The 10,849-nt window shown below is 42.9% G+C and overlaps 1 long non-coding RNA gene across 1 annotated transcript; it reads right to left on the reverse strand.

Annotated features, from left to right (window-relative positions):
- Positions 1-2,804: 2,804 nt before the first annotated feature.
- LOC133230631 (uncharacterized) lies at positions 2,805-10,843 on the reverse strand. The gene is made up of 3 exons (XR_009730907.1): positions 8,390-10,843; positions 8,152-8,300; positions 2,805-3,601 (listed from the first exon to the last, which is right to left on the reverse strand). It is a non-coding gene; the product is annotated as an uncharacterized LOC133230631 (long non-coding RNA).
- Positions 10,844-10,849: the final 6 nt, after the last annotated feature.

Here is a 10,849-nt window from a genome sequence, read left to right on the forward strand (position 1 = left end):
ATATATGGTAGAGTAGCCATAAAATATCTGGAATAGGCAATAGCCAGCATTCAGCTTCATAGAGAAAATAAAAATATTCTCCTTAAAGTTAGGACTTGGACAAGATTGCTCACTATCAGTGCTATTGCTTCATGTGATTCCAGAAGTGCTAGTCCTTGATATTAGGGAAAACATGACATGTGACCTTAACATAAGAAACAATTAACTCAAAATATCATCATTTACAGCTGCTAACATCAGTTATTAGGAAAATCCAAGAGAATAAAATGAAACATTGTAAGGTATAAAAGTAATATAGGGAATTTGTTCAATTACGACAGACATACACACCCCAAAAGGTGAGTGGATTTCTGATATACTTAGTAAAACAATTTGAAATGCCTTTAGAAGAGTGCTCTGGACTGAAGCCTATCTTCCCAAAATTTATATGTTGCAGTCCTAATGCCCACGGCGGTATCTTGAGAAGGGATCTGGGAGGTAATTAGGTTTAAATTAGCTCATTAGGGTGGGGTCTCCCTGAGAGGAGAGCGTTCTTAGAAGAAGAAGTAAGACCACGGTCCCCAGGCTGCATGCGAATCCACAGCAAGATAGTGGCCGCATGCAAACCACGAAGAGACCTCACCAGAACCTGACCATGCTGGCTCCCTGATTGCAGACTTGTGGCTTCCAGACCTGTGAGAAAATAAATTTATTTTTTTAAGCCACCCAGTCTACGGCATTTTGTTATGGCAGCCCACAGCTGAGCTGACAAAGAGGCCCTACAAACAATAGCCACAATCTTCTCCCGTGTTTCTTAGGAATAAATTTAGCAAAAAATATGCAAAACCTAGTTTTAAAAAAGTTCAAGATGCCACCAGTGGTACAAGGACTAAATGAACACACTATCTTTTATCTGCTTCTGCTGCTGCTTAGGACATATCAAAAATGGGCTTCAGGTGGTGCTCATGGTAAAGAATCCGTCTGCCAATGCAGGAAACATAAGAGACACCTGTTAGATCCCTGGGTCCTGGGTCGGGAAGATCTGGAGAATGGCATGGCAATCCACTCAGGTCTACTTGCCTGGAGAATCCCATGGACAGAGGAGCCTTGCAGGCTACAGTCCATAGGGTCGCAAGAGTCAGACATGACTTAGTGACTAAACCATTACTATCAAAAATGGAGATTTGGCAAAGCATCAGAATCAAAATACAAATTTAGATTAATCCTAGTAGAATCCCAGTGGGATATTTTGGGCCTTTGACAAAATAATTCTAAAATACACTCAAGAAAAATAAAATGTGTTACAAAAAAAAAAAAGGAAGAGTAATGTCCCCTGGAAAATATTTAAATATATGTACAGATATAATATTAATAATTCAAAGAATATTATATAGCTGAAAAAGACAGATTAGAGAATCAGTGTGGATATGGATTATCACCAAAAAAAAAAGAACCCCAAAACAGAAATAGACCTGAGGAGAATAACCACTTCAAATATGATGAATTTCAAGTCAGTGGCCAAAACTGAATTATTTCATAAGTGATGATAACAGAATAATCCTAGGAATGCATTTTGAATCAGGGTTAACCTAGGACTGAATATTCCTTACATTTCTGTGCCTTAAGTGTCTCATATATCTCACTCTAGTCTTGCTTGTATTTTTAAATATGAAATCAGCTAACAAGAAACAAATTAAGGAGTTTTCTTTCTTTTTCTTCCTTTCTTGTTACTTTTAATTAAGTTACCTACCTATTATCTATTTACCTATCCACCACCTACCTTTGTGTGTGAGCAAATATTAATAAAACCATTAAAGGACATTCTCTGTAGTACTAATAGGTCAGGTTTAGTGATGAATTATGGACGATTTTCACTTTTACTTCATACCTCATTTTTTGTATAAAAATGAGAGAAATGTCATTATTTAATTTTGAAAGAAAAATTATAAACACCTTTCCCCATTCTTGCCACATAGGAGGTGCTCAATATTGGATCATTTATTTGTCTGTTCTCTGTGTGCAAGTATGTTTCTCTGCCTCTCACTTTATCTCTATCACTGACTGAGTCTCCATCTTCCTTCCCCATCATACGTCATCCCTATCCTTCCCCCTCACACTATTCTTATCTCTGAAGATGTCTTGCTTTCTCTTCCCTTTAGACTCCTCATCTTCTCCCAAACTGTTCACACAGGGTTTGGAGTTGGATCAAGAGAGTCACATACAGAGTGGGAGTGAGCAGACATTCCCATGGGGGAGAAAGAACATGACTTACTTATGGAGAATGGAATGAAGACTTGTGGCTTCTTGAACTTCCCCTGAGCATCCAGGAAGTGGCCAGGGTAGAAGGCATCTGGCTTCTCAAAGTGGCGTGGGTCATGGACGGCGGAACTCAGGATGGGGTACACAGTAATGCCCTAAGAGGACGTCAAAGACAAATGGGCCCACATGGCCATCAACAAAGAGCGGCTGGATTTTCAGCAGATAAGGAGCTTCACTTACTGTGTGGCTCTATAGTTGGTGGCAGGAATGTTGAAATAATTCTGCCCTATTTGGTCAATAGTGTCCCATCCCTCCAGGTATCCTCACCAACCACCCTGATTCCTTATCCCCAAGACCCCTGGGTCTTCTTTATGATCTGTCGACTGAAAGGTTCACATCTGACTCAACAGAGCCCTGTAAGAAGCTGTCTCCAGGACTTCAGACTGGGGCCTGAATATAATCAGATGGGTGCTGTTCATTGGGCAATTTGATACTGTTCATTGGGCAAATTGATACATTATATCAACTTGATACACAAATATCAGGTGTATCTAGATGCACCTGATCACCTAGATATCTAGGTGATACACCTAGAAACACCAATACTCAGTAACATAATCAAGGATGAAGATAAGAGTTAGAACATAGGCATTGACCTGAAAAATATATCTACAGAGTATGGTTATATTTCAAAATGAAAGCCACACACACAAATTGCAAATTACATTGGTATGGACATAAAGACCAGAGGGGAAGGTGACATGAACGCTGGACACATAAATTGCATAGTAACAGATGCAGTAGGAACCAATCATTGTGTTTATAGGTATATATAAACATATGGGTTCATATAAAGGAGAGATTATAACACAGATTATAAAACCAGTCAACTGTATCAGAGCAGATCAGATCAGTCGCTCAGTCGTGTCTGACTCTTTGCGACCCCATGAATCGCAGCACGCCAGGTCTCCCTGTCCATCACCAACTCCCGGAGTTCACTCAGACTCAAGTCCATCGAGTCAGTGATGCCATCCAGCCATCTCATCCTCTGTTGTCCCCTTCTCCTCCTGCCCCCAATCCCTCCCAGCATCAGAGTCTTTTCCAATGAGTCAACTCTTCACATGAGGTGGCCAAAGTACTGCAGTTTCAGCTTTAGCATCATTCCTTCCAAAGAAATCCCAGGGCTGATCTCCTTCAGAATGGACTGGTTGGATCTCCTTGCAGTCCAAGGGACCCTCAAGAGTCTTCTCCAACACCACAGTTCAAAAGCATCAATTCTTCGGCGCTCAGCCTTCTTCACAGTCCAACTCTCACATCCATACATGACCACAGTCATAAGAAACGCTGGACTGGAAGAAACAAGCTGGAATCAAGATTGCCAGGAGAAATATCAATAACCTCAGATATGCAGATGACACCACCCTTATGGCAGAAACTGAAGAGGAACTAAGAAGCCTCTTGATGAAAGTGCAAGTGGAGAGTGAAAAAGTTGGCTTAAAGCTCAACATTCAGAAAACGAAGATCATGGCATCCGGTCCCATCACTTCATGGCGAATAGATGGGGAAACAGTGCAAACAGTGTCAGACTTTATTTTGGGGGGCTCCAAAATCACTGCAGATGGTGACTGCAGCCATGAAATTAAAATATGATTACTCCTTGGAAGGAAAGTTATGATCAACCTAGATAGCATATTCAAAAGCAGAGACGTACTTTGCCAACAAAGGTTCGTCTAGTCAAGGCTATGGTTTTTCCTGTGGTCAACTGTATAACAAGTTTCAATAAGTACATGGTACTTTTTTCAGCAAACATAACATCTTGTAAAGGTAAAAAAAGAAAAAAAATACAACAGAGCAAAAGGGAGAGGACTTTTCTCTTTCTAAAATCTCCCTCCCTCCCACAAAAATCTGGAAATAAGAATTCTTCTTGTAGTCACGAACCTGACACAAACCATAAGACTGGAGGTGGCCAACACCTTCCAACCAATAGTCTGTGGCCCTCTGGTTTCACATTATTATTTGAGACCAGATTATATAATATATATAATGAGAGATAATAATTATCTCTCATTATTTGGGAAATAATATCCCCGGAAGTGAGTGTCCCTGATGACAGAGTAGGGTAGGCCAAGTGGGACAGAGTCAATGAATCTGAATCTCATGGATGACAGCATCTGTATAAGGCATGTTTACCCGATCTTCCAGTGCTGGGAGATGGTGTGCACCAATTACTCTGTCGATTTCTGCCTGGACTTCCTCTAAGGATTGTTAGGATGGGAGGAGGGTATGTCAATAAATATCCATAACAGTGGACTCAACCAAGTGACCTAAATATGACCTGCAGCCTGATGGGAGGATCTTGTAAATTCTTTACTAAAGATGTTAGGCTACCATTCCTTCTTAATGAAAGCATCAAAAAGGAAGTTAGAAGCTTCTTTGAGGGAAGTCTTGTGTGATGTTTCCACTCTAGTTACAACATAAGGATAACTTGGATAAAGATGGGTGGGTGGAAATTCATTCAACACTTCAGGATGTGTTTTTTTCTTTTCAGCTAAAAATGAGTTGCAGGTAAAACTGGTGTCATCTCTTTTTGTCCCACTCACATGCTATGTAATTTTATATACGTCATTCCCCACTCTGGCCTTAAATTCATTCTTGTGAAATAACGGTGTCTGATCAGGTGAGAGCATCTCCAAGTCTGATCTGCAGACCATTAACTTGAATGGAGGGGCTCTTTAATTAATTGTAAATGGGCAATATACTTCAGAAAGTCAAGTTTTTTTGTCAAACTCAAAGAGTAGCTGTCAAAAACCATGTACTTTCGTAAACTGGCGTAATCCACTTCAAATGCTTTGTGCTTTTATTATAAGCCCAAATAGCAGTGATTTTTTATTTTTCAGACTACTCAGGACAAAACTTATTTGTCTTAGTTCATCAGACAACCACCTTCCAGTATGGCCTCAGGGACACTCAACCCTCCATCGTCCCCACCTCCCATAAGCCCAGCTCACCTAAAGACATCAGGATTTTTAAGGAGTAGAAACCCATAGCTGAGAGTGGCACTGGAGGTCTCTGTGCCAGCAATGAACAGTGAGAGCACTGTGTTAAGGAGATTTTTCTGGTGAAACTCACTCTCAGGATCTGAGTGCTCCTAGAGACAGTGATGGATGCTTCTTAATGTCTCGCCTTGCAAAGATTTCACTTTTTAGAGTCTTCTTCCCTCTCTACCAGCACCACATTCCTCTGTGCCCATCATTCTTTTTCCTGATCTGTTTTTCTCTAGCCAAGGCCAATAAGATACTAAAAGGGTGAGCTCTGGAGCCAAAGCTCTGGATTTAAAACACAGGTCCTACTGTGTGCCTTTATGCAAGAAATAAAAATTCTATGTGCTTAGTTTATCAGGTGGGTTGTCATGATATAATGTATAATAAGCTCAATGGGCTTCCCTAGTAGCTCAGATGGCAAAAAATCTGCCTGCAATGCAGAAGACCCAGGTTTGATCCCTGGGTCAGGAAGATCCTCTGGAGAAGGAAGTGGCAACCACTCCAGTATTCTTGCCTGGAGAATTCCAATCTGAGGAGCCTGGCAGGTTACAGTCCATGGGCTCACAAAGAGTTGGACACAACTGAACGACTAACACTTTTACTTTTCAAGCTCAATGAATGTAGAGTTTAAATTGTTGATATTGTTGTTCTCGTGTTGTTGTTTTTCTGTCTTTGGATGTCATTGCACTCCTGTTTGGCCCTTGCAGCTGACATTCCAAAGATGCGAATGAAGACATTTAACAACTGCCAAGCTTCCCTGGTAGCTCAGCTGGTAAAGAATCTGCCTGCAATGCAGGAGGCCCCACTTGGATTCCTGGGTAGGGAAGATTCCCTGGAGAAGGGATAGGTTCCCTAATCCAGTATTCTTGGGCTTTCATGGTGGCTCAGTCAGTAAAGAATCTGCCTGCAATGCTGGAGACCTGGGTTGGGAAGATTCCCGCTGGAGGAGGGCATGGCAACCCACCCCAGTATTCTTGCCTGGAGAAGCCCCATGGACAGAGGACCCTGGTGGGCTGCAGTCCATGGGGTCACAAAGGGTTGGATACCACAGAGCCACTAAACACAGCACAGCACACGGCACATGCCAGACCAAGCAGAACAGCCACTGGTCTCTATCAATCTGCATATACGTGGAGCCTGACCAATCAGAACAGACTTGACTCTGTCAGAACTGGGGAAGGAGTGAGCTGTGTCTCAGAGAGAGCTTACTGGACACATGTTAACTGCTTAATTACCAGCTCTTTAAAGGCTGCTGGGAGGAAGGCTTGGGGAGGCATAGGAAAAAATGGTGGGAGATTATGGACCTTGGCTTTCTTGCTAATCCTTAGGGAAATATTTCAACATTTAAAAAACATGTAATCACATCCAAAGATATTAGTTCAATGTCAGTACAGTTTCCATCACTCCGTTTCCCATCCCCAATGCCCATCTGGGGCAGGTCTTGTTTTGTCCATGCAAAGCAGGATGGAATCCTTGAAGTCCTTAGGGCCACTGGGATCCAGCATCTTCTGGTGCCTCTCCCTGTTCTCAGTGATAAAATATATCACTTCTTGAATCATGCTGTACAAGCACGTGTGTGTGCCAGGAAAGTGCTTTAAAATGCCCAGGGAGATTTCCAACACCTACAGGGTGCAGACAAGGTCCCAGAACCCATTATACTCGCTGGACTGGTTCTGTGAGTGTTGATGTTCTGAGCTGCACATGTAGCAACAACAACAAAGGCTATTATTTACCCTGCAGACTTGGAAGGTGTGCCTCCCACCTGAGCATACTCACTCACACACATACACTGACACTCACACACACATTCATACACACACAACAGTGCTGCATGGACATCTGCATCCAGCCCCAGTCACTGTCTCATCTGCTGAGGTTTCTTCTCTCGAAGCCCATCCTTGTCCAAGGCCTGATTCTGACACCCAGACTGACGGATGGCTTCACCTGGGAGGGGTCAGGGCTTGGAGTGTGCACATAAAACTGATCTCTCAATGCCTTCTGCCTTTGGTGATCAGGACAGAAAGCATCTGACCTCTTCCCAGGGTCTACCCACCCTGATTCCTGGCCCACCGTGGAATCTTTAGCCTCACCTGGCTATGGAAGGAGCTGATAATGACAGAGCCTTCATTCATTAAATGTAGGAGCTGTAATAATTGAGGGGCCTGGTAATTAAAGTGCTTGCCAAAGACAATGGAGGAGATGATGTTCGCAGGGATGGAGTTCAAGAAGAAGTGGGGATCCAGGTAGGTCCCTGAGGAGAAGAAGTCTGTCATGGGGGTGCCCTGTATTGTCCTTCCAGGAGACTGACCTGACTGGTGCCAGCCTAGCTTGTTTGATGGTTTTCCTCTTTTTTTCTTTGCTTTCATTGTTCCTCTCTGTCTCCTATTTTTCTTTCTGGGAATGTCCACATCTGTGTCTCTTGTCGTTTTTCTTGCTCTCTGTCTTGGGCCGACTTTCTCTGGTCTTATCTTTGACTCTTTATTTCAGGCTCACCCCTTCTTCTCCGTTCTCTCTCCAACTCCCCATCTACCCTTGACCTCACTGACACTCCATGTTCTTCTGACTCTGTATCTCTCTTTACCTTTATCTTTGTATGGCTTTTTCTTGCAGTTTCTGCTCCCAGATTCATTTTGCCAGTGTCCTCAGTATCTCTGTCTTTTGTTTTCTCTCTGTCTCTGGTCTCTTGTGCTTCTGGCTGCTTTCTCTGCCTGTTTCTCTCTCTGTCTCTGCTAGTCTCACTTTGTCTCTCTCTCTACCATTTTCTGTTTTTCTGTCTATGTCTCCTTCTCTCTATTCCTGAACCTGTCTCCGCATTTCTCTCTTCTTCTTTCTGTCCCCATCTCACCCCCACCTCCACCCAGCCTGCACTCACCCTGGGATTTCCGAAGCTCCTCCACCAGACACTGAGACTCCTCCTTGATTCATTCCTCAATACTGTGCTTCCCCATCCCAAAGTCCTTCATGGTGGTTACAGAGAATCACTGTAGAACCTTCCAAGACTTTCCATTGGCAAACCCACACCTGATGGTGGGGCATGAAAGAAAGGTTTTGAAGGCGCATGGGATGTTCCCTCCTCCCCTCCCTAATCCTCACCCTCGTCCCCCACTCACCTGATCCCTGGAAGACAGGGTCAAGGATGATGACTTGCACTCGGCCAGAGAACGCCTTGGCCTGATCCACCAGGGCCTCCCTCATCGCCTCGTACCCCTACAGGATGACAGCAGGCCGAAACCCCAGGTGAACGGTAAAGACATCCCCGTATTTCTCCTGGAGCTGTGAGGGCAGAGTCCAGAGTCCACTCTCTAACTCAAGAGACGGATCTCCACCTAACCCCTGGATCACACCTCCCAGTTAGCCTACCCTGCAGGCTGCAGCCCCATCAGGGAAGAGCAGAGACTGGAACTCTGTGGTCTCCTCTGAGCCTCACATATATTACCTGACCCCGAGTATCCTCCTCTCTTGGCTTTTCCAAGAGCCCTCCTAGCTTTGCTTTTAAGAATTACAGAGACTCCTACATCCAAGCTATAGAATCTCTCCTTCTCAACCCACACAGGACCACAGCTCAATGTCTCAAGTCTATCAGAATCTCTCTCTTCAAAGGAAACCCTCCTACACTGCTGATGTAGCCACTATGGTGCAGCCACTGTAGAGAACAGAATGGATGTTCCTCAGAAATACTAAAAATAGAGTTTCCATATGACCCCGCCATCCCACTCCTAGGCATATGTCTGGAGAAAACCATAATTCAAAAAGATACATGCAGTCCAGTGTTTACTGCGGCACTATTTACAATAGCCAGGCCACGGAAGCAATGTCCATCCATAGAGGAGTGGATAAAAAAAGTGTGGCACATATATTCAATGGACAATTACTCAGCCATAAAAGAGAATGAAGTAATGCCATTTGCACTGACACAGATGAACCTGGGATTGTCAAACTGAGTGAAGTAAGGCAGATAGAAAAGGCAAATATATGGTGTCACATATACGTGGAATCTAAAAAAAATGGTGCTAAAACACCTAGACACAGTAACTGAGTCACAGATGTAGAAAACAAACTTATGGTTACCTAGAGGGAAAGTGGGGAAGGATAACGTGGGAGACTGGTTTGACATATACTCAGGATAATATACAAAATAGGTAACTGATACGAACTTCCTGCATAACACAGAGAAGTCTACTCAGTTCTCTGTAATGACCTATATGGGAATGGAGTCTAAAAGAGAGTGGATATATATGTGTGTGTGTGTGTGGCTGATTCACTTTGCTGCACCAGAGACCAACACGCCATTAGAAATCAACTATTCTCCAATAAAAAATTAATTAAAATTGTGAAACAGAAATTGTCACACAAAAAACATACTTACAGTAACCAAGGATAAAAGAAGGGAGGGATTACTTGGGAGATTGGGATTAACACATATACATTAATAGACATAAAATAGATAACTAATAAGAATTTACTGTACAGCACAGGGAACTCTACTTAATACTCTATAGTGACTTATATGAGAAAAGATTCTTAAAAAGAGTGTGTGTGTGTTAGTCACTGAGTCGTGTCCAACTGTGATCCCATGGACTGTAGCCCACCAGGCTCCTCTGCCTGTGGGATTTTCCAGGCAAGAATATTGGAGTGGATTGCCATTCCCTTCTCCAGGGGATCTCTCAACCCAGAGATTAAACCTAGGTCTCCCACACTGCAGGCAGATTCTTTACTGTGTGAGCCATTAGGGAAGACCATAAGAAGAGTGGATGTATCTACATGTATAATTGATTCACTTTGCTAGACAGCAGAAACTAACAAAACATTCTAAATCAACTATACTCCAATATAAAGTGAATTAGAGAAATGATACAGGACTTCTCTGTGGTACAGTGGGTAAGAATCCTCCTGCCACTGCAGGGGACACGGGTTTGATCCCTGGCCCGAGAGGATTCCACGCGCTACAGAGTAGCTAAGTCCATGTACCACAACTACTGAAGTCCGTGTGCCTAGAGCCCGTTCTCCTCAACAAGAGAAGCCACCACAATGCGAAGCCCACACCCTCAACTAGAGAGTAGCCCCTGCTCTCTGCAACTAAAGAGAGCCCACAAGCAGCCTCAAAGACTCAGCTCGACCAAAAATTTTAAAAATTTTGTTTAAAAAAGAAGGCCTTAAGAAGCAACTCTTCCACTGCACCTTCCAAAGTACTAATGATCATTATCTATCCTTACTATGACTACTTTTTGAAAACCCATTTGGCACTTGTTATTAAACTGTACAGGGAACTGTGTTAAAAGTTTGTGTTTTTTTTTAAAGAAAAGATTCTGGCACCCTAATGTTGACTGCAGCACTCTTCACAATAAGGAAGAAACAGAAGCAAAGTACATGTCCATTGACAGAGGCTTGGGTAAGAAGATGTGGTGTATGTATACAGTGAAATATTACTTAGCCATAAAAAAGAACAAAATAATGCCATTTGCAGCAACGTGGATGGACCTAGATTATCAAATGAAGTGAAGTAAGAAAGAGAACAAGTGTCTTATGATGTTGTTAATATGTGGAATACAATTTTTTAAAATGATATAAAT

Source organism: Bos javanicus, chromosome 18 (genome assembly GCF_032452875.1).
Source record: "Bos javanicus breed banteng chromosome 18, ARS-OSU_banteng_1.0, whole genome shotgun sequence".
Taxonomy (NCBI): domain Eukaryota; kingdom Metazoa; phylum Chordata; class Mammalia; order Artiodactyla; family Bovidae; genus Bos; species Bos javanicus.